This window comes from Heterodontus francisci, unplaced genomic scaffold, assembly GCF_036365525.1.
Source record: "Heterodontus francisci isolate sHetFra1 unplaced genomic scaffold, sHetFra1.hap1 HAP1_SCAFFOLD_456, whole genome shotgun sequence".
Classification (NCBI taxonomy): domain Eukaryota; kingdom Metazoa; phylum Chordata; class Chondrichthyes; order Heterodontiformes; family Heterodontidae; genus Heterodontus; species Heterodontus francisci.
The window spans coordinates 1,233,233-1,258,966 of record NW_027142287.1 but is presented as its reverse complement, the minus strand read 5'-3'; positions in this window follow the sequence as shown (position 1 = coordinate 1,258,966).

The following is a 25,734-nucleotide window of genomic DNA, read 5'->3' as shown; positions in this document are numbered from 1 at the left end:
TATAATAACAGACCCTCTCAGTGACTCGCCCTGTGGAGATACTATAATAACAGACCGACTCAGTGACTCGCCCTGTGGAGATACTATAAAAACAGAACCAATCACTGACTCTCCCTTTGGAGATAGTATAATAACAGACCCTCTCAGTGACTCGCCCTGTGGAGATACTATAATAACAGATCGTCTCAGTGACTCGCCCTGTGGAGATACTATAATAACAGACCCACTCAGTGACTCTCCCTGTGGAGATACTACAATAACAGAAACACTCAGTGACTCTCCCAGTGGAGAAACAATAATAACAGACCCACTCAGTGACTCTCTCTGTGGAGATACTATAATAACAGCCCCACTCAGTGATTCTCCCTGTGGAGAAGCAATAATAACAGACCCACTCAGTGACTCTCTCTGTGGAGATACTAGAATAACAGACCCACCCAGTGACACTCTCTGTGGAGATACTATAATAACAGACACACTCAGAGACTCTCCCCGTGGAGAAACAGTAATAACAGACCCACTCAGTGTCTCTCCCTGTGGAGATACTGTAATAACAGACCAACCCAGTGCCTCTCCCTGTGGAGAAACAATAATAACAGACCCACTCAGTAAATCTCTCTCTGGAGATACTATAATAACAGACCCACTCAGTGACTCTCCCTGTGGAGAAAAAATAATAACAGACCCACTCAGTGACTCTCCCTGTGGATATACTATAATAACAGACCCACTCAGTGACTCTCCCTGTGGAGATACTATAATAACAGACCCACTGAGGGTCTCTCCCTGTGGAAATACTATAATAACAAATCCACTCAGTGACTCTACCTGTGGAGATACTATAATAACAGAACCACTCAATGACTCTCCCTGTGGAGAAAAAATAATAACAGACCCACTCAGTGACTCTCCCTGTGGAGATACTATAATAACAGACCCACTCAGTGACTCTCCATGTGGAGATACTATAATAACAGACCCACTGAGGGACTCTCCCTGTGGAGATACTATAAAAACAAATCCACTCAGTGACTCCCCCTGTGGAAAAACTATAATAACAGATCCACTCAGTGACTCTCCCTGTGGAAAAACTATAATAACAGATCCAATCAGTGACTCTCCCTGTGGAAATACTATAATAACAGACCCACTCAGTGACTCTCCCTGTGGAAAAACTATAATAACAGATCCAATCAGTGACTCTCCCTGTGGAGATACTATAATAACAGACCCACTCAGTGACTCTCCCTGTGGAGATACTATAATAACAGATCCACTCAGAGACTCTCCCTATGGAGATACTATACTAACAGACCCACTCAGTGAATCTCCCTGTGGAGATGCTATAATAACAGACCCACTCAGTGACTCTCCCTGTGGAAATCATTTAATAACAGACCCACTCAGTGACTCTTTCGAAGGAAATACTGTAATAACAGACCCACTCAGTGACTCACCCTGTGGAAGTCATATAATAATAAACCCACTCAGTGACTCAACCTGTGGAGATACTGTAATAACAGATCCACACAGCGGCACTCCCTGTGGACTATATAACAACAAACCCACTCAGTGACTCCCCCTGTGGAGATACTATAATAACAGAACCACTCAGTGACTCTCCCTGTGGAGATACTATGTTGACAGACACACTCAGTGACTCTCCCGGTAGAGATGCTATAAAAACAGAAGCAATCACTGACTCTCCCCTTGGAGATAGTATAATAACAGACCCACTCAGTGACTCTCCCTGTGGAGATACAATCAAAACAGACCCACTCATTGTCTCTCCCTGTGGAGATACTATAAAAAAAGACCCACTCAGTGACTCTGCCTGTGGAGATGCTATAAAAACAGAACCAATCACTGACTCTCCCTTTGGAGATAGTATAATAACAGACCCTCTCAGTGACTCTCCCTGTGGAGATACTATAATAACAGACCCACTCAGTGACTCTCCCTATGGAAATACTATTATAACAGACGCTCTCAGTGACTCGCCCTGTGGAGATACTATAATAACAGACCCACTCAGTAACTCTCCCTGTTGAGATACTATAATAACAGTCCCACTCATTGTCTCTCCCTGTGGAGATACTAGAAAAACAGACCCACTCAGTGACTCTCCCTTTGGAGATGCTACAAAAACAGAACCAATCACTGACTCTCCCTTTGGAGATAGTATAATAACAGACCCACTCAGTGACTCTCCCTTTGGAGATGCTACAAAAACAGACCCTCTCAGTGACTCGCCCTGTGGAGATACTATAATAACAGACCGACTCAGTGACTCTCCCTGTGGAGATACTATAATAACAGACCCACTCAGTGACTCTCCCTGTGGAGATACTATAATAACAGACCCACTCAGTGACTCGCCCTGTGGAGATACTATAATAACAGACCGACTCAGTGACTCTCCCTGTGGAGATACTATAATAACAGACCCACTCAGTGACTCTCCCTGTGGAGATACTATAATAACAGACCCACTCAGTGACTCTCCCTGTGGAGATACTATAATAACAGACCGACTCAGTGACTCGCCCTCTGGAGATACTATAAAAACAGAACCAATCACTGACTCTCCCCTTGGAGATAGAATAATAAGAGACCGTCTCAGTGACTCGCCCTGTGGAGATACTATAATAACAGACCCACTCAGTGACTCGCCCTGTGGAGATACAATATTAACAGACCCACTCAGTGACTCGGCCTGTGGAGATAACATAATAACAGACCCAGTCAGTGACTCGCCCTGTGGAGATGCGATAATGACAGACCCACTCAGTGACTCTCCCAGTTGGAGATACTATAATGACTCGCCCTGTGGAGATACTATATTAACAGACCCACTCAGTGACTCGCCCTGTGGAGATTCTATAATAACAGACCCACTCAGTGACTTGCCCTGTGGAGATACTATAATGACAGACACACTCAGTGACTCTCCCAGTGGAGATGCTCTAAAAACAGAACCAATCACAGACTCTCCCCTTGGAGATAGTATAATAACAGACCCTCTCAGAGACTCGCCCTGTGGAGATACTATAATAACAGACCCACTCCGTGACTCTCGCTGTGGGGATACTATAATAACAGACGCACTCAGTGACTCGCCCTGTGGAGATACTATAACAACAGACCCACTCAGTGACTCGCCCTGTGGAGATACTATAATAACAGACCCACTCAGTGACTCCCACTGTGGAGATACTATAATAACAGACCCACTCAGTGACTCTCGCATTGGAGATACGATAATAACAGACCCACACAGTGACTCTCCCTGTGGAGATACTATAATAACAGACCAACTCAGTGACTCTCCCTGTGGAGATACGATAATAACAGAATCACTCAGTGACTCTCCCTGTTGAGATACTATAACAACAGACCCTCTCAGTGACTCGCCCTGTGGAGATATTATATTAACAGACCCACTCAGTGACTCTCCCTTTGGAGATACTATAATAACAGATCCACTCAGCGACTCTCCCTGTGGAGATACGATGTCAACAGATCCACTCAGTGACTCTCTCTGTGGAGATACTATAATAACAGACCCACTCAGTGACTCTCCCTTTGGAGATACTATAATAACAGACCCACTCAGCGACTCGCCCTGTGGAGATACTATAATAACAGACCGACTCAGTGACTCTCCCCTTGGAGATAGTATATTAACAGACCCTCTCAGTGACTCGTCCTGTGGACATACTATAATAACAGACCCACTCAGTGACGCGCCCTGTTCAGATACTATAACAACGGACCCTCTCAGTGACTCGCCCTGTGGAGACATTATATTAACAGACCCACTCAGAGACTCTCCCTTTGGAGATACTATAATAACAGACCCACTCAGCGACTCTCCCTGTGGAGATACGATGTCAACAGATCCACTCAGTGACTCGCCCCGTGGAGATACTATAATAACAGACCCTCTCAGTGACTCGCCCTGTGGAGATACTATAATAACAGACCCACTCAGTGACTCTCCCTTTGGAGATACTATAATAACAGACCCACTCAGCGACTCTCCCTGTGGAGATACGATGTCAACAGATCCACTCAGTGACTTGCCCCGTGGAGATACTATAATAACAGACCCACTCAGTGACTCTCTCTGTGGAGATACTATAGTAACAGACCCACTCAGTGACTCTCCCTGTCGAGATATTATACTAACAGACCCACTCAGTGATTCGCCCCTTGGAGGCACTACAATAACAGACCCACTCAGTGACACTCCCTGTGGAGATATTACAAGAGACCCATTCAGCAACTCTCCATGTGGAAATCACATAATAACATACCGACTCAGTGACTCTCTCTTTGGACATACTATAATAACAGACCCACTCAGTGGTTCGCCCTGCAGAGATACTGTAATAACAGACCCACTCAGTGACTCTCGCTGTGGAGATACTATAATAACAGACCCACTCAGTGACTCTCCCTGTGGAGATACGATAATAACAGATCCACTCAGTGACTCTCCCTGTGGAGATACTATACTAACAGACCCACTCAGTGAATCTTCCTGTGGAGATGCTATAATAACAGACCCACTCAGTGACTCTCCCTGTGGAGATACTATAATAACAGACCCACTCAGTGACTCTCCCTGTGGCAATCATATAATAACAGACCCACTCAGTGACTCTTTCGAAGGAAATACTGGAATAACAGACCCACTCAGTGACTATCCCTGTGGAAATCATATAATAACAAACCCACTCAGTGACTCACCCTGTGGAGATACTGTAATAACAGATCCACACAGCGGCACTCCCTGTGGACTAATATAATAACAAACCCACTCAGTGACTCTCCCTGTGGAGAGAGTACAATAATCGACCCAATCAGTGACTCTCCCTGTGGAGATACTATAATAACAGACCCACTCAGTGACTCTCCCTGTGGAGATACTATGTTGACAGACACACTCAGTGACTCTCCCAGTAGAGATGCTATAAAAACAGAAGCAATCACTGACTCTCCCCTTGCAGACAGTATAATAACAGACCCACTCAGTGACTCTCCCTTTGGAGATACTATAATAACAGACCCTCTCAGTGACTCGCCCTGTGGAGATACTATAATAATAGACCCACTCAGTGACTCTCCCTGTGGAGATACGATAATAACAGACCCACTCATTGTCTCTCCCTGTGGAGATACTATAAAAACAGACCCACTCAGTGACTCTCCCTGTGGATATGCTAAAATAACAGACACGCACAGTGACTCTCCCTGTGGAGATGCTATAAAAACAGAACCAATCAGTGAATCTCCCTTTGGAGATACGATAATAACAGACCCTCTCAGTGACTCGCCCTGTGGAGATACTATAATAACAGACCGACTCAGTGACTCTCACTGTGGAGATACTATAATAACAGACCCACTCAGTCACTCTCGCAGTGGAGATACGATAATCACAGACCCACACAGTGACTCTCCCTGTGGAGATACTATAATAACAGACCAATTCAGTGACTCTCCCTGTGGAGATACGATAATAACAGAATCACTCAGTGACTCTCCCTGTGGAGATTCTATAACAACAGACCCTCCCAGTGACTCGCCCTGTGGAGATATTATATTAACAGACCCACTCAGTGACTCTCCCTTTGGAGATACTATAATAACAGACCCACTCAGCGACTCTCCCTGTGGAGATACGATGTCAACAGATCCACTCAGTGACTCGCCCCGTGGAGATACTATAATAACAGACCCACTCAGTGACTCTCTCTGTGGAGATACTATTATAACAGACCCACTCAGTGACTCTCCCCTTGGAGATACTATAATAACAGACCCACTCAGCGACTCTCCCTGTGGAGATACGATGACAACAGATCCACTCAGTGACTCTCCCCGTGGAGATACGACTATAGCAGAACCACTCGGTGACTCTCCCTGTGGAGATACTATAATTGCAGACACAATCATTCACCCTCTCTGCGGAGATACTATAATAACAGACCCACTCATTCACTCTCCCTGCGGAGCAACTGCTAAATCAGACCAACTCATTCACTGTCCCTGTGGAGATAGTATGATACCAGACCCACATGGTGAATCTCCCTGTGGAGATACATTCAGAACAGAGCCACTCAGTCACTCTCCCTGTGGAGATACTATAATAACAGACCAATCAGTGACCCTCCCCGTGGAGACAATATAATAACAGATGCATTCAGTGACTCTCTCTGTGGAGATGCAATAATAACAGACCCAATCAGTGACTCTGCCTGTGGAGATACGAAAATAACAGACCCACTCAGTGACTCTCCCTTTGGAGATACTATAATGACAGACCCACTCAGTGACTCTCCCTTTGGAGATACTATCAGAACAGACACTCTCAGTGACCATCCCTTTGGAGATACTGTGCTTTCAGATCCACTCACTGACACTCCCTGTGGTGATCGCAGAAGACAGACCCACTCAATGACGGTCCCAGTGGAAATACCATAATTCCAGACGGACTCACTGTCTCGCCCTGTGGAGATGCTACAACAACAGACCCACTCAGTGACTCTCCCAGTAGAGATGCTATAATAACAGACCCACTCAGTGACTCTGCCTGTGGAGGGACTATAATAGCAGACCCACTCGGAGACAATCCTTGTGGAGATACTAAAATAACAGACCCACTCAGCGACTCTCCCTGTGGAGATACGATGACAACAGATCCACTCAGTGACTCTCCCCTTGGAGATACTATAATAACAGACCCACTCAGCGACTCTCCCTGTGGAGATACGATGACAACAGATCCACTCAGTGACTCTCCCCGTGGAGATACGACTATAGCAGAACCACTCGGTGACTCTCCCTGTGGAGATACTATAATTGCAGACACAATCATTCACCCTCTCTGTGGAGATACTATAATAACAGACCCACTCATTCACTCTCCCTGCGGAGCAACTGCTAAATCAGACCAACTCATTCACTGTCCCTGTGGAGATAGTATGATAGCAGACCCACATGGTGAATCTCGCTGTGGAGATACATTCAGAACAGAGCCACTCAGTCACACTCCCTGTGGAGATACTATAATAACAGACCAATCAGTGACCCTCCCCGTGGAGACAATATAATAACAGATGCATTCAGTGACTCTCTCTGTGGAGATGCAATAATAACAGACCCAATCAGTGACTCTGCCTGTGGAGATACGAAAATAACAGACCCACTCAGTGACTCTCCCTTTGGAGATACTATAATGACAGACCCACTCAGTGACTCTCCCTTTGGAGATACTATCAGAACAGACCCTCTCAGTGACCATCCCTTTGGAGATACTGTGCTTTCAGATCCACTCACTGACACTCCCTGTGGTGATCGCATAAGACAGACCCACTCAATGACGGTCCCAGTGGAAATACCATAATTCCAGACGGACTCACTGTCTCGCCCTGTGGAGATGCTACAACAACAGACCCACTCAGTGACTCTCCCAGTAGAGATGCTATAATAACAGACCCACTCAGTGACTCTGCCTGTGGAGGGACTATAATAGCAGACCCACTCGGAGACAATCCTTGTGGAGATACTAAAATAACAGACCCACTCAGTGACTCTCCCTGTGGAGATACTATAATAACAGACACACTCAGTGGCTCTCCCTGTGGAGATACCATAATAACAGATTCACTCTGTGCATCTCCTCGTGGAGACCCTTTAATTTCAGATCCACTCACTAAATCTCCCTGTGGTGATAGTATAAGAACAGACCCACTCAATGATTGTCCCAGTTGAGATACTATAATTACTGAATGGCACAGTGACTCTCCCTGTGGAGATAGTGTAATAACAAATCCATTCAGTGCCTCTCCCTGTGGAGATATTATACTAACAGACCCACTCAGTGATTCGCCCCTTGGAGGCACTACAATAACAGACCCACTCAGTGACACTCCCTGTGGAGATATTACAACAGACCCATTCAGCAACTCTCCATGTGGAAATCACATAATAACAAACCGACTCAGTGACTCTCTCTTTGGACATACAATATTAACAGAACCACTCAGTGGTCCGCCCTGCAGAGATACTGTAATAACAGACCCACTCAGTGACTCTCGCTGTGGAGATACTATAATAACAGACCCACTCAGTGACTCTCCCTGGGGAGATACTATAATAACAGATCCACTCAGTGACTCTCCCTGTGGAGATACTATACTAACAGACCCACTCAGTGAATCTTCCTGTGGAGATGCTATAATAACAGACCCACTCAGTGACTCTCCCTGTGGAGATACTATAATAACAGACCCACTCAGTGACTCTCCCTGTGGAAATCATATATTAACAGACCCACTCAGTGACACTCCATGTGGAGATATTACATCAGACCCATTCAGCAACTCTCCATGTGGAAATCACATAATAACATACCGACTCAGTGACTCTCTCTTTGGACATACTATAATAACAGACCCACTCAGTGGTTCGCCCTGCAGAGATACTGTAATAACAGACCCACTCAGTGACTCTCGCTGTGGAGATACTATAATAACAGACCCACTCAGTGACTCTCCCTGTGGAGATACTATAATAACAGATCCACTCAGTGACTCTCCCTGTGGAGATACTATACTAACAGACCCACTCAGTGAATCTTCCTGTGGAGATGCTATAATAACAGACCCACTCAGTGACTCTCCCTGTGGAGATACTATAATAACAGACCCACTCAGTGACTCTCCCTGTGGAAATCATATAATAACAGACCCACTCAGTGACTCTTTCGAAGGAAATACTGGAATAACAGACCCACTCAGTGACTCTCCCTGTGGAAATCATATAATAACAAACCCACTCAGTGACTCACCCTGTGGAGACACTGTAATAACAAATTCAAACAGCGGCACTCCCTGTGGACTAATATAATAACAAACCCACTCAGTGACTCTCCCTGTGGAGAGAGTACAATAATAGACCCACTCAGTGACTCTCCCTGTGGAGATACTAAAATAACAGACCCACTCAGTGACTCTCCCTGTGGAGATACTATGTTGACAGACACACTCAGTGACTCTCCCAGTAGAGATGCTATAAAAACAGAAGCAATCACTGACTCTCCCCTTGGAGATAGTATAATAACAGACCCACTCAGTGACTCTCCCTATGGAGATACTATAATAACAGACCCTCTCAGTGACTCGCCCTGTGGAGATAGTATAATAACAGACCCACTCAGTGACTCTCCCTGTGGATATACTATAATAACAGACCCACTCATTGTCTCTCCCTGTGGAGATACTATAAAAACAGACCCACTCAGTGACTCTCCCTGTGGATATGCTAAAATAACAGACACACACAGTGACTCTCCCTGTGGAGATGCTATAAAAACAGAACCAATCAGTGAATCTCCCTTTGGAGATACTATAATAACAGACCCTCTCAGTGACTCGCCCTGTGGAGATACTATAATAACAGACCGACTCAGTGTCTCGCCCAGTGGAGATACGATAATAACAGACCCACTCAGTGACTCTCCCTGTGGAGATACTATAATAACAGACCCTCTCAGTGACTCGCCCTGTGGAGATACTATAATAACAGACCCACTCAGTGACTCTCCCTGTGGAGATACGATAATAACAGACCGACTCAGTGACTCGCCCTGTGGAGATACTATAAAAACAGAACCAATCACTGACTCTCCCCTTAGAGATAGAATAATAACAGACCGTCTCAGTTACTCTCCCTGTGGAGATACTATAAAAACAGAACTAATCACTGACTCTCCCTTTGGAGATACTATAATAACAGACCGACTCAGTGACTCTCCCCTTGGAGATACAATAATAACAGACCGTCTCAGTTACTCTCCCTGTGGAGATATTATAAAAACAGAACCAATCACTGACGCTCCCCTTAGAGATAGAATAATAACAGACGCTCTCAGTGACTCGCCCTGTGGAGATACTATAATAACAGACCCACTCAGTGACTCTCCCTGTGGAGATACGATAATGACAGACACACTCAGTGACACTCCCAGTGGAGATGCTCTAAAAACAGAACCAATCACTGACTCTCCCCTTGGAGATAGTATAATAACAGACCCTCTCAGTGACTCGCCCTGTTGAGATACTACAATAACAGACCCACTCAGTGACTCGCCCTGTGGAGATACTATAATAACAGATCCACTCAGTGACTCTCCCTGTGGAGATACTATGTTGACAGACACACTCAGTGACTCCCCCAGTAGAGATGCTATAAAAACAGAAGCAATCACTGACTCTCCCCTTGGAGATAGTATAATAACAGACCCACTCAGTGACTCTCCCTATGGAGATACTATAATAACAGACCCTCTCAGAGACTCGCCCTGTGGAGATACTGTAATAACAGACCTACTCAGTGACTTTCCCTGTGGAGATACTATAATAACAGACCCACTCATTGTCTCTCCCTGTGGAGATTCTGTAAAAACAGACCCACTCAGTGACTCTCCCTGTGGATATGCTAAAATAACAGACACACACAGTGACTCTCCCTGTGGAGATGCTATAAAAACAGAACCAATCAGTGAATCTCCCTTTGGAGATACTATAATAACAGACCCACTCAGTGACTCGCCCTGTGGAGATACTATAATAACAGACCGACTCAGTGACTCGCCCAGTGGAGATACTACAAAAACAGAAACAATCACTGACTCTCCCTTTGGAGATAGTATAATAACAGACCTTCTCAGTGACCCGCCCTGTGGAGAGACAAAAATAACAGACCGACTCAGTGACTCTCCCTGTGGAGATACTATAATAACAGACGCTGTCAGTGACTCGCCCTGTGGAGATACTATAATAACAGACCCACTCAGTGACTCTCCCTGTGGAGATACTATAATAACAGACCCACTCATTGTCTCTCCCTGTGGAGATACTATAAAAACAGACCCACTCAGTGACTCTCCCTGTGGAGATGCTATAAAAACAGAACCAATCACTGACTCTCCCTTTGGAGATAGTATAATAACAGACCCTCTCAGTGACTCGCCCTGTGGAGATACTATAAGAACAGACCGACTCAGTGACTCTCCCTGTGGAGATACTATAATAACAGACCCACTCAGTGGCTCTCCCTGTGGAGATACTATAATAACAGACCGACTCAGTGACTCGCCCTGTGGAGATACTATAAAAACAGAACCAATCACTGACTCTCCCCTCAGAGATAGAATAATAACGGACCGTCTCAGTGACTCGCCCTGTGGAGATACTATAATAACAGAACCAATCACTGACTCTCCCCTTAGAGATAGAATAATAACAGACCGTCTCAGTGACTCGCCCTGTGGAGATACAATATTAACAGACCCACTCAGTGACTCGCCCTGTGGAGATACGATAATGACAGACACACTCAGTGACTCTCCCAGTGGAGATGCTCTAAAAACAGAACCAATCACTGACTCTCCCCTTGGAGATAGTATAATAACAGACCCTCTCAGTGAATCGCCCTGTTGAGATACTATAATAACAGACCCACTCAGTGACTCGCCCTGTGGAGATAGTATAATAACAGACCCACTCAGTGACTCGCCCTGTGGAGATACTATAATAACAGACCCACACAGTGACTTGCCCTGTGGAGATACTATAATGAGAGACACACTCAGTGACTCTCCCAGTGGAGATGCTCTAAAAACAGAACCAATCACAGACTCTCCCCTTGGAGATAGTATAATAACAGACCCTCTCAGTGACTCTCCCTGTGGAGTAACTATAATAACAGACCCACTCATTGACTCTCCCTGTGGAGATACTATAATAACAGACGCACTCAGTGACTCTCCCTGTGGAGATACTATAATAACAGACCCACTCAGTGACTCTCCCTGTGGAGATACTATAATAACAGACCCAGTAAGTGACTCTCCCTGTGGAGATACTATAATAACAGACCCACTCAGTGACTCTCGCAGTGGAGATACGATAATAACAGACCCACACAGTGACTCTCCCTGTGGAGATACTATAATAACAGACCCACTCAGTGACTCTCGCAGTGGAGATACGATAATAACAGACCCACACAGTGACTCTCCCTGTGGAGATACTATAATAACAGACCAACTCAGTGACTCTCCCTGTGGAGATACGATAATAACAGAATCACTCAGTGACTCTCCCTGTGGAGATACTATAACAACAGACCCTCTCAGTGACTCGCCCTGTGGAGATATTATATTAACAGACCCACTCAGTGACTCTCCCTTTGGAGATACCATAATAACAGACCCACTCAGCGACTCTCCCTGTGGAGATACGATGTCAACAGATCCACTCAGTGCTCGCCCCGTGGAGATACTATAATAACAGACCCACTCAGTGACTCTCTCTGTGGAGATACTATAATAACAGGCCCACTCAGTGACTCTCCCTTAGGAGATACTATAATAACAGACCCACTCAGCGACTCTCCCTGTGGAGATACGATGACAACAGATCCACTCAGTGACTCTCCCCGTGGAGATACGACTATAGCAGACCCACTCGGTGACTCTCCCTGTGGAGATACTATAATTGCAGACACAATCATTCACCCTCCCTGTGGAGATACTATAATTGCAGACACAATCATTCACCCTCCCTGTGGAGATACTATAATAACAGACCCACTCATTCACTCTCCCTGCGGAGCAACTGCTAAATCAGACCAACTCATTCACTGTCCTTGTGGAGATAGTATGATCCCAGACCCACATGGTGAATCTCGCTGTGGAGATACATTCAGAACAGACCCACTCAGTCACTCTCCCTGTGGAGATACTATAATAACAGACCAATCAGTGACCCTCCCCGTGGAGACAATATAATAACAGATGCATTCAGTGACTCTCTCTGTGGAGATGCAATAATAACAGACCCAATCAGTGACTCTGCCTGTGGAGATACGAAAATAACAGACCCACTCAGTGAATCTCCCTTTGGAGATACTATAATGACAGACCCACTCAGTGACTCTCCCTTTGGAGAAACTATCAGAACAGACCCTCTCAGTGACCATCCCTTTGGAGAAACTGTACTTTCAGATTCACTCACTGACACTCCCTGTGGCGATCGCATAAGACAGACCCACTCAATGACGGTCCCAGTGGAAATACCATAATTCCAGACGGACTCACTGTCTCGCCCTGTGGAGATGCTGCAACAACAGACCCACTCAGTGACTCTCCCAGTAGAGATGCTATAATAACAGACCCACTCAGTGACTCTGCCTGTGGAGGGACTATAATAGCAGACCCACTCAGTGACTCTCCCTGTGGAGATACTATAATAACAGACCCACAGAGAGACTCTCCTTGTGGAGATACTAAAATAACAGACCCACTGAGTGGCTCTCCCTGTGGAGATACTATAATAACAGACACACTCAGAGGCTCTCCCTGTGGAGATACCATAATAACAGTTTCACTCTGTGCATCTCCTCGTGGAGACCCTTTAATTTCAGATCCACTCACTAAATATCCCTGTGGAGATATTATACTAACAGACCCACTCAGTGATTCGCCCCTTGGAGGCACTACAATAACAGACCCACTCAGTGACACTCCCTGTGGAGATATTACAACAGACCCATTCAGCAACTCTCCATGTGGAAATCACATAATAACATACCGACTCAGTGACTCTCTCTTTGGACATACTATAATAACAGACCCACTCAGTGGTTCGCCCTGCAGAGATACTGAAATAACAGACCCACTCAGTGACTCTCCCTGTGGAGATACTATAATAACAGATCCACTCAGTGACTCTCCCTGTGGAGATACTATACTAACAGACCCACTCAGTGAAACTTCCTGTGGAGATGCTCTAATAACAGACCCACTCAGTGACTCTCCCTGTGGAGATACTATAATAACAGACCCACACGGTGACTCTCCCTGTGGAGATACCATAATAACAGACCAACTCAGTGACTCTCCCTGTGGAGATACGATAATAACAGAATCACTCAGTGACTCTCCCTGTGGAGATACCATAACAACAGACCCTCTCCGTGACTCGCCCTGTGGAGATATTATATTACCAGAACCACTCAGTGACTCTCCCTTTGGAGATACTATAATAACAGACCCACTCAGTGACTCTCCCTGTGGAGATACTATAATAACAGACCCACTCAGTGACTCTCTCTGTGGAGATACTATAATAACAGGCCCACTCAGTGACTCGCCCAGTGGAGATACTATAAAAACAGAAACAATCACTGACTCTCCCTTTGGAGATAGTATAATAACAGACCCTCTCAGTGACTCGCCCTGTGGAGATACTATAATAACAGACCCACTCAGTGACTCTCCCTGTGGAGATACTATAATAACAGACCCACTCATTGTCTCTCCCTGTGGAGATACTATAAAAACAGACCCACTCAGTGACTCTCCCTGTGGAGATGCTATAAAAACAGAACCAATCACTGACTCTCCCTTTGGAGATAGTATAATAACAGACCCTCTCAGTGACTCGCCGTGTGGAGATACTATAATAACAGACCGACTCAGTGACTCTCCCTGTGGAGATACTATAAGAACAAACCGACTCAGTGACTCTCCCTGTGGAGATACTATAATAACTGACCGACTCAGTGACTCGCCCTGTGGAGATACTATAAAAACAGAACCAATCACTGACTCTCCCCTTAGAGATAGAATAATAACAGACCGTCTCAGTGACTCGCCCTGTGGAGATACCATAATAACAGACCCACTCAGTGACTCGCCCTGTGGAGATACAATATTAACAGACCCACTCAGTGACTCGCCCTGTGGAGATAACATAATAACAGACCCAGTCAGTGACTCGCCCTGTGGAGATACGATAATGACAGACACACTCAGTGACACTCCCAGTGGAGATGCTCTAAAAACAGAACCAATCACTGACTCTCCCCTTGGAGATAGTATAATAACAGACCCACTCTGTGACTCTCCCTATGGAGATACTATAATATCAGACCCTCCCGGTGACTCGCCCTGTGGAGATACTATACTAACAGACCCACTCAGTGACTCTCCCTGTGGAGATACTATAATAACAGACCCACTCATTGTCTCTCCCTGTGGAGATACTATAAAAACAGACCCACTCAGTGACTCTCCCTGTGGATATGCTAAAATAACAGACACACACAGTGACTCTCCCTGTGGAGATGCTATAAAAACAGAACCAATCAGTGAATCTCCCTTTGGAGATACTATAATAACAGACCCTCTCAGTGACTCGCCCTGTGGAGATACTATAATAACAGACCGACTCAGTGACTCGCCCAGTGGAGATATTATAAAAACAGAAACAATCGCTGACTCTCCCTTTGGAGATAGTATAATAACAGACCCTCTCAGTGACTCGCCCTGTGGAGATACAAAAATAACAGACCGACTCAGTGACTCTCCCTGTGGAGATACTATAATAACAGACCCACTCAGTGACTCTCCCTGTGGAGATACTATTATAACAGACGCTCTCAGTGACTCGCCCTGTGGAGATACTATAATAACAGACCCACTCAGTGACTCTCCCTGTCGAGATAATATAATAACAGACCCACTCATTGTCTCTCCCTGTGGAGATACTATAAAAACAGACCAACTCAGTGACTCTCCCTGTGGAGATGCTATAAAAACAGAACGAATCACTGACTCTCCCTTTGGAGATAGTATAATAACAGACCCACTCAGTGACTCGCCCTGTGGATATACTATAATAACAGACCCACTCAGTGACTCTCCCTGTGGAGATACTAAAATAATAGACCGACTCAGTGACTCTCCCTGTGGAGCTACTAGAATAACAGACCGACTCAGTGACTCGCCCTGTGGAGATACTATAAAAACAGAACCAATCACTGACTCTCGCCTTAGAGAGAGAATAATAACAGACCGTCTCCGTGACTCGCCCTGTGGAGATACTATAATAACAGACCCACTCAGTGACTCGCCCTGTGGATGTACTATAAAAACAGACCCACTCAGTGACTCTCCCTGTGGATATGCTAAAATAACAGACACACACAGTGACTCTCCCTGTGGAGATGCTATAAAAACAGAACCAATCAGTGACTCGCCCTGTGGAGATACTATAATAACAGACCGACTCAGTGACCCGCCCAGTGGAGATACTATAAAAACAGAAACAATCACTGACTCTCCCTTTGGAGAAAGTATAATAACAAACCTTCTCAGTGACCCGCCCTGTGGAGATACAAAAATAACAGACCGACTCAGTGACTCTCCCTGTGGAGATACTATAATAACAGACGCTCTCAGTGACTCTCCCTGTGGAGATACTATAATAACAGACCCACTCATTGTCTCTCCCTGTGGAGATACTATAAAAACAGACCCACTCAGTGACTCTCCCTGTGGAGATGCTATAAAAACAGAACCAATCACTGACTCTCCCTTTGGAGATAGTATAATAACAGACCCTCTCAGTGACTCGCCCTGTGGAGATACTATAATAACAGACCGACTCAGTGACTCTCCCTGTGGAGATACTATAATAACAGACCCACTCAGTGACTCTCCCTGTGGAGATACTATAATAACAGACCGACTCAGTGACTCGCCCTGTGGAGATACCATAAAAACAGAACTAATCACTGACTCTCCCCTTCGAGATAGAATAATAACAGACCGTCTCAGTGACTCGCCCTGTGGAGATACTATAATAACAGAACCACTCAGTGACTCGCCCTGTGGAGATACGATAATGACAGACACACTCAGTGACTCTCCCAGTGGAGATGCTCTAAAAACAGAACCAATCACTGACTCTCCCCTTGGAGATAGTATAATAACAGACACTCTCAGTGACTCTGCCTGTGGAGGGACTATAGTAGCAGACCCACTCGGAGACAATCCTTGTGGAGATACTAAAATAACAGACCCACTCAGTGACTCACCCTGTGGAGATACTATAATAACAGACCGACTCAGTGACTCTCCCTGTGGAGATACTATAAGAACAGACCGACTCAGTGACTCTCCCTGTGGAGATACTATAAAAACAGAACCAATCACTGACTCTCCCCTTAGAGATAGAATAATAACAGACCGTCTCAGTGACTCGCCCTGTGGAGATACTATAATAACAGACCCACTCAGTGACTCGCCCTGTGGAGATAACATAATAACAGACCCAGTCAGTGACTCGCCCTGTGGAGATACGATAATGACAGACACACTCAGTGACTCTCCCTATGGAGATACTATTATAACAGACGCTCTCAGTGACTCGCCCTGTGGAGATACTATAAAAACAGACCAACTCAGTGACTCACCCTGTGGAGATGCAATAAAAACAGAACGAATCACTGACTCTCCCTTTGGAGATAGTATAATAACAGACCCTCTCAGTGACTCGCCCTGTGGATATACTATAATAACAGACCCACTCAGTGACTCTCCCTGTGGAGATACTAAAATAACAGACCGACTCAGTGACTCTCCCTGTGGAGATACTATAATAACAGACCGACTCAGTGACTCGCCCTGTGGAGATACTATAAAAACAGAACCAATCACTGACTCTCCCCTTAGAGATAGAATAATAACAGACCGTCTCCGTGACTCGCCCTGTGGAGATACTATAATAACAGACCCACTCAGTGACTTGCCCTGTGGATGTACTATAAAAACAGACCCACTCAGTGACTCTCCCTGTGGATATGCTAAAATAACAGACACACACAGTGACTCTCCCTGTGGAGATGCTATAAAAACAGAACCAATCAGTGACTCGCCCTGTGGAGATACTATAATAACAGAAACAATCACTGACTCTCCCTTTGGAGATAGTATAATAACAGACCTTCTCAGTGAACCGCCCTGTGGAGATACAAAAATAACAGACCGACTCAGTGACTCTCCCTGTGGAGATACTATAATAACAGACGCTCTCAGTGACTCGCCCTGTGGAGATACTATAATAACAGACCCACTCATTGTCTCTCCCTGTGGAGATACTATAAAAACAGACCCACTCAGTGACTCTCCCTGTGGAGATGCTATAAAAACAGAACCAATCACTGACTCTCCCTTTGGAGATAGTATAATAACAGACCCTCTCAGTGACTCGCCCTGTGGAGATACTATAATAACAGACTGACTCAGCGACTCTCCCTGTGGAGATACTATAATAACAGACCCACTCAGTGACTCTCCCTGTGGAGATACTATAATAACAGACCGACTCAGTGACTCGCCCTGTGGAGATACTATAAAAACAGAACCAATCACTGACTCTCCCCTTCGAGATAGAATAATAACAGACCCACTCAGTGACTCGCCCTGTGGAGATAACATAATAACAGACCCAGTCAGTGACTCGCCCTGTGGAGATACGATAATGACAGACACACTCAGTGACACTCCCAGTGGAGATGCTATAAAAACAGAAACAATCGCTGACTCTCCCTTTGGAGATAGTATAATAACAGACCCTCTCAGTGACTCTCCCTGTGGAGATACTATAATAACAGACCCACTCAGTGACTCTCCCTATGGAGATACTATAATAACAGACCCACTCAGTGACTCTCCCTGTCGAGATAATATAATAACAGACCCACTCATTGTCTCTCCCTGTGGAGATACTATAAAAACAGACCAACTCAGTGACTCTCCCTGTGGAGATGCTATAAAAACAGAACGAATCACTGACTCTCCCTTTGGAGATAGTATAATAACAGACCCTCTCAGTGACTCGCCCTGTGGATATACTATAATAACAGACCCACTCAGTGACTCTCCCTGTGGAGATACTAAAATAACAGGCCGACTCAGTGACTCTCCCTGTGGAGCTACTAGAATAACAGACCGACTCAGTGACTCGCCCTGTGGAGATACTATAAAAACAGAACCAATCACTGACTCTCCCCTTAGAGATAGAATAATAACAGACCGTCTCCGTGACTCGCCCTGTGGAGATACTATAATAACAGACCCACTCAGTGACTCGCCCTGTGGAGATAACATAATAACAGACCCACTCAGTGACTCGCCCTGTGGATGTACTATAAAAACAGACCCACTCAGTGACTCTCCCTGTGGATATGCTAAAATAACAGACACACACAGTGACTCTCCCTTTGGAGATGCTATAAAAACAGAACCAATCAGTGAATCTCCCTTTGGAGATAGTATAATAACAGACCCTCGCAGTGACTCGCCCTGTGGAGATACGATAATAACAGACCGACTCAGTGACCCGCCCAGTGGAGATACTATAAAAACAGAAACAATCACTGACTCTCCCTTTGGAGATAGTATAATAACAGACCTTCTCAGTGACCCGCCCTGTGGAGATACAAAAATAACAGACCGACTCAGTGACTCTCCCTGTGGAGATACTACAATAACAGACGCTCTCAGTGACTCGCCCTGTGGAGATACTATAATAACAGACCCACTCATTGTCTCTCCCTGTGGAGATACTATAAAAACAGACCCACTCAGTGACTCTCCCTGTGGAGATGCTATAAAAACAGAACCAATCACTGACTCTCCCTTTGGAGATAGTATAATAACAGACCCTCTCAGTGACTCGCCCTGTGGAGATACTATAATAACAGACCGACTCAGTGACTCTCCCTGTGGAGATACTATAATAACAGAGCCACTCAGTGACTCTCCCTGTGGAGATACTATAATAACAGACCGACTCAGTGACTCGCCCTGTGGAGATACTATAATAACAGAACAACTCAGTGACTCTCCCTGTGGAGATACTATAAAAACAGAACCAATCACTGACTCTCCCCTTAGAGATAGAATAATAACAGACCGTCTCAGTGACTCGCCCTGTGGAGATACTATAAAAACAGAACCAATCACTGACTCTCCCCTTAGAGATAGAATAATAACAGACCGTCTCAGTGACTCGCCCTGTGGAGATACAATAATAACAGACCCAGTCAGTGACTCGCCCTGTGGAGATGCTCTAAAAACAGAACCAATCACTGACTCTCCCCTTGGAGATAGTATAATAACAGACCCTCTCAGTGACTCTGCCTGTGGAGGGACTATAATAACAGACCCACAGAGAGACTCTCCTTGTGGAGATACTAAAATAACAGACCCACTGAGTGGCTCTCCCTGTGGAGATACTATAATAACAGACACACTCAGTGGCTCTCCCTGTGGAGATACCATAATAACAGATTCACTCTGTGCATCTCCTCGTGGAGACCCTTTAATTTCAGATCCACTCACTAAATATCCCTGTGGAGATATTATACTAACAGACCCACTCAGTGATTCGCCCCTTGGAGGCACTACAATAACAGACCCACTCAGTGACACTCCCTGTGGAGATATTACAACAGACCCATTCAGCAACTCTCCATGTGGAAATCACATAATAACATACCGACTCAGTGACTCTCTCTTTGGACATACTATAATAACAGACCCACTCAGTGGTTCGCCCTGCAGAGATACTGAAATAACAGACCCACTCAGTGACTCTCGCTGTGGAGATACTATAATAACAGACCCACTCAGTGACTCTCCCTGTGGAGATACTATAATAACAGGTACACTCAGTGACTTTCCCTGTGGAGATACTATACTAACAGACCCACTCAGTGAAACTTCCTGTGGAGATGCTATAATAACAGACCCTCTCAGTGACTCGCCCTGTTGAGATACTATAATAACAGACCCTCTCAGTGACTCGCCCTGTGGAGATACTATAATAACAGACCCACTCAGTGACTCTCCCTGTGGAGATACTATAATGACTCGCCCTTTGGAGATACTATATTAACAGACCCACTCAGTGACTTGCCCTGTGGAGATATTATAAAAACAGACCCACTCAGTGACTTGCCCTGTGGAGATACTATAATGACAGACACACTCAGTGACTCTCCCAGTGGAGATGCTCTAAAAGCAGAACCAATCACAGACTCTCCCCTTGGAGATAGTATAATAACAGACCCTCTCAGTGACTCGCCCTGAGGAGATACTATAATAACAGACCCACTCAGTGACTCTCCCTGTGGAGATACTATAATAACAGACGCACTCAGTGACTCGCCCTGTGGAGATACTATAATAACAGACCCACTCAGTGACTCTTCCTGTGGAGATACTATAATAACAGACCCACTCAGTGACTCTCACTGTGGAGATACTATAATAACAGACCAACTCAGTGACTCTCCCTGTGGAGATATGATAATAACAGAATCACTCAGTGACTCTCCCTGTGGAGATACTGTAACAACAGACCCTCTCAGTGACTCGCCCTGTGGAGATATTATATTAAAAGACCCACTCAGTGACTCTCCCTTTGGAGATACTATAATAACAGACCCACTCAGCGACTCTCCCTGTGGAGATACGATGACAACAGATCCACTCAGTGACTCTCCCTGTGGAGATACTATAATTGCAGACACAATCATTCACCCTCTCTGTGGAGATACTATAATAACAGACCCACTCATTTACTCTCCCTGCGGAGCAACTGCTAAATCAGACCAGCTCATTCACTGTCCTTGTGGAGATAGTATGATACCAGACCCACATGGTGAATCTCGCTGTGGAGATACATTCGGAACAGAGCCACTCAGTCACTCTCCCTGTGGAGATACTATAAGAACAGACCAATCAGTGACCCTTCCCGTGGAGACAATATAATAACAGATGCATTCAGTGACTCTCTCTGTGGAGATGCAATCATAACGGACCCAATCAGTGACTCTGCCTGTGGAGATACGAAAATAACAGACCCACTCAGTGACTCTCCCTTTGGAGATACTATAATGACAGACCCACTCAGTGACTCTCCCTTTGGAGATACTATCAGAACAGATCCTCTCAGTGACCATCCCTTTGGAGATACTGTACTTTCAGATCCACTCACTGACACCCCCTGTGGCGATCGCATAAGACAGACCCACTCAATGACGGTCCCAGTGGAAATACCATAATGCCAGACGGACTCACTGTCTCGCCCTGTGGAGATGCTACAACAACAGACCCACTCAGTGACTCTCCCAGTAGAGATGCTATAATAACAGACTGACTCAGTGACTCTGCCTGTGGAGGGACTATAATAGCAGACCCACTCGGAGACAATCCTTGTGGAGATACTAAAATAACAGACCCACTCAGTGACTCTCCCTGTGGAGATACTATAATAACAGACCCACAGAGAGACTCTCCTTGTGGAGATACTAAAATAACAGACCCACTGAGTGGCTCTCCCTGTGGAGATACTATAATAACAGACACACTCAGTGGCTCTCCCTGTGGATATACCATAATAACAGATTCACTCTGTGCATCTCCTCGTGCAGACCCTTTAATTTCAGATCCACTCACTGAATCTCCCTGTGGAGATAGTATACGAACAGACCCACTCAATGATTGTCCCAGTTGAGATACTATAATTACTGAATGGCACAGTGACTCTCCCTGTGGAGATAGTGTAATTACAAACCCATTCAGTGCCTCTCCCTGTGGAGATATTATACTAACAGAACCACTCAGTGATTCGCCCCTTGGAGGCACTACAATAACAGACCCACTCAGTGACACTCCCTGTGGAGATATTACAACAGACCCATTCAGCAACTCTCCATGTGGAAATCACATAATAACATAACGACTCAGTGACTCTCTCTTTGGACATACTATAATAACAGACCCACTCAGTGACTCTCTCTGTGGAGATACTATAATAACAGATCCACTCAGTGACTCTCCCAGTGGAGATACTAAAACTAACAGACCCACTCAGTGAATCTTCCTGTGGAGATGCTATAATAACAGACCCACTCAGTGACTCTCCCTGTGGAGATACTATAATAACAGACCCACTCAGTGACTCTCCCTGTGGAAATCATATAATAACAGACCCACTCAGTGACTCTTTCGAAGGATATACTGGAATAACAGAACCACTCAGTGACTCTCCCTGTGGAAATCATATAATAACAAACCCACTCAGTGACTCACCCTGTGGAGATACTGTAATAACAGATCCACACAGCGGCACTCCCTGTTGACTAATATAATAACAAACCCACTCAGTGACTCTCCCTGTGGAGAGAGTACAATAATAGACCCACTCCGTGACTCTCCCTGTGGAGATACTATAATAAAAGACCCACTCAGTGACTCTCCCTGTGGAGATACTATGTTGACAGACACACTCAGTGACTCTGCCAGTAGAGATGCTATAAAAACAGAAGCAATCACTGACTCTCCCCTTGGTGATAGTATAATAACAGACCCACTCAGTGACTCTCCCTATGGAGATACTATAATAACAGACCCTCTCAGTGACTCGCCCTGTGGAGATACTATAATAACAGACCCACTCAGTGACTCTCCCTGTGGAGATACTATAATAACAGACCCACTCATTGTCTCTCCCTGTGGAGATACTAAAAAAACAGATCCACTCAGTGACTCTCCCTGTGGATATGCTAATATAACAGACACACTCAGTGACTCTCCCTGTGGAGATGCTATAAAAACAGAACCAATCAGTGAATCTCCCTTTGGAGATACTATAATAACAGACCCTCTCAGTGACTCGCCCTGTGGAGATACTATAATAACAGACCGACTCAGTGACTCGCCCAGTGGAGATACGAAAAAACAGAACCAATCACTGACTCTCCTCTGAGAGATAGAATAATAACAGACCGTCTCAGTGACTCGCCCAGTGGAGATACTACAATAACAGACCCACTCAGTGACTCGCCCTGTGGAGATACAATATTAACAGACCCACTCAGTGACTCGCCCTGTGGAGATACTATAATAACAGACCCACTCAGTGATTCTCCCTGTGGAGATACTATAATGACAGACACACTCAGTGACTCTCCCTGTGGAAATACTATAATAACAGACCCAGTCAGTGACTCGCCCTGTGGAGATACGATAATGACAGACACACTCAGTGACTCTCCCAGTGGAGATGCTCTAAAAACAGAACCAATCACTGACTCTCCCGTTGGAGATAGTATAATAACAAACCAACTCAGTGACTCTCCCTGTGGAGAGACTATAATAATAGACCCACTCAGTGACTCTCCCTGTGTAGATACTATAATAACAGACCCAGTCAGTGACTCGCCCTGTGGAGATACGATAATGACAGACCCACTCAGTGACTCGCCCTGTGGATATGCTATAATAACAGACACACTCAGTGACTCTCCCTGTGGAGAGACTATAATAATAGACCCACTCAGTGACTCTCCCTGTGTAGATACTATAATAACAGACCAACTCAGTGACTCTCCCTGTGGAGATACTATGTTGACAGACACATTCTGAGACGCTCCCAGTCGAGATGCTATAAAAACAGAAGCAATCACTGACTCTCCCCTTGGAGATAGTAGAATAACAGATCCACTCAGTGACTCTCCCGATGGAGATACTACAATAACAGACCCTCTCAGTGACTCGCCCTGTGGAGATACTATAATAACAGACCCACTCAGTGACTCGCCCTGTGGAGATACTATAATAACAGACCCACTCATTGTCTCTCCCTGTGGAGATACTATAAAAACCGACCCACTCAGTGACTCTCCCTGTGGATATGCTATAATAACAGACACACTCAGTGACTCTCCCTGTGGAGATGCGATAAAAACAGAACCAATCACTGACTCTCCCTTTGGAGATAGTATAATAACAGACCCTCTCAGTGACTCGCCCTGTGGAGATACTATGTTGACAGACACACTCAGTGACTCTCCCAGTAGAGATGCTATAAAAACAGAAGCAATCACTGACTCTCCCCTTGGAGATAGTATAATAACAGACCCACTCAGTGACTCTCCCTATGGAGATACAATAATAACAGACCCTCTCAGTGACTCGCCCTGTGGAGATACTATAATAACAGACCCACTCAGTGACTCTCCCTGTGGAGATACTAAAATAACAGACCCACTCATTGTCTCTCCCTGTGGAGATACTAAAAAAACAGACGCACACAGTGACTCTCCCTGTGGAGATGCTATAAAAACAGAACCAATCAGTGAATCTCCCTTTGGAGATACTATAATAACAGACCCTCTCAGTGACTCTCCCTGTGGAGAGACTACAATAACAGACCCACTCAGTGATTCTCCCTGTGGAGATACTATAATGACAGACACACTCAGTGACTCTCCCTGTGGAGATACTATAATAACAGACCCAGTCGGTGACTCGCCCTGTGGAGATACGATAATGACAGACACACTCAGTGACACTCCCAGTGGAGATGCTCTAAAAACAGAACCAATCACTGACTCTCCCCTTGGAGATAGTATAATAACAGACCCACTCAGTGACTCGCCCTGTGGAGATACAATATTAACAGACCCACTCAGTGACTCGCCCTGTGGAGATACTATAATAACAGACCCACTCAGTGATTCTCCCTGTGGAGATACTATAATGACAGACACACTCAGTGACTCTCCCTGTGGAGATACTATAATAACAGACCCAGTCGGTGACTCGCCCTGTGGAGATACGATAATGACAGACACACTCAGTGACACTCCCAGTGGAGATGCTCTAAAAACAGAACCAATCACTGACTCTCCCCTTGGAGATAGTATAATAACAGACCCTCTCAGTGACTCGCCCTGTGGAGATACTATAATAACAGACCCACTCAGTGACTCGCCCTGTGGAGATACTATAATAAC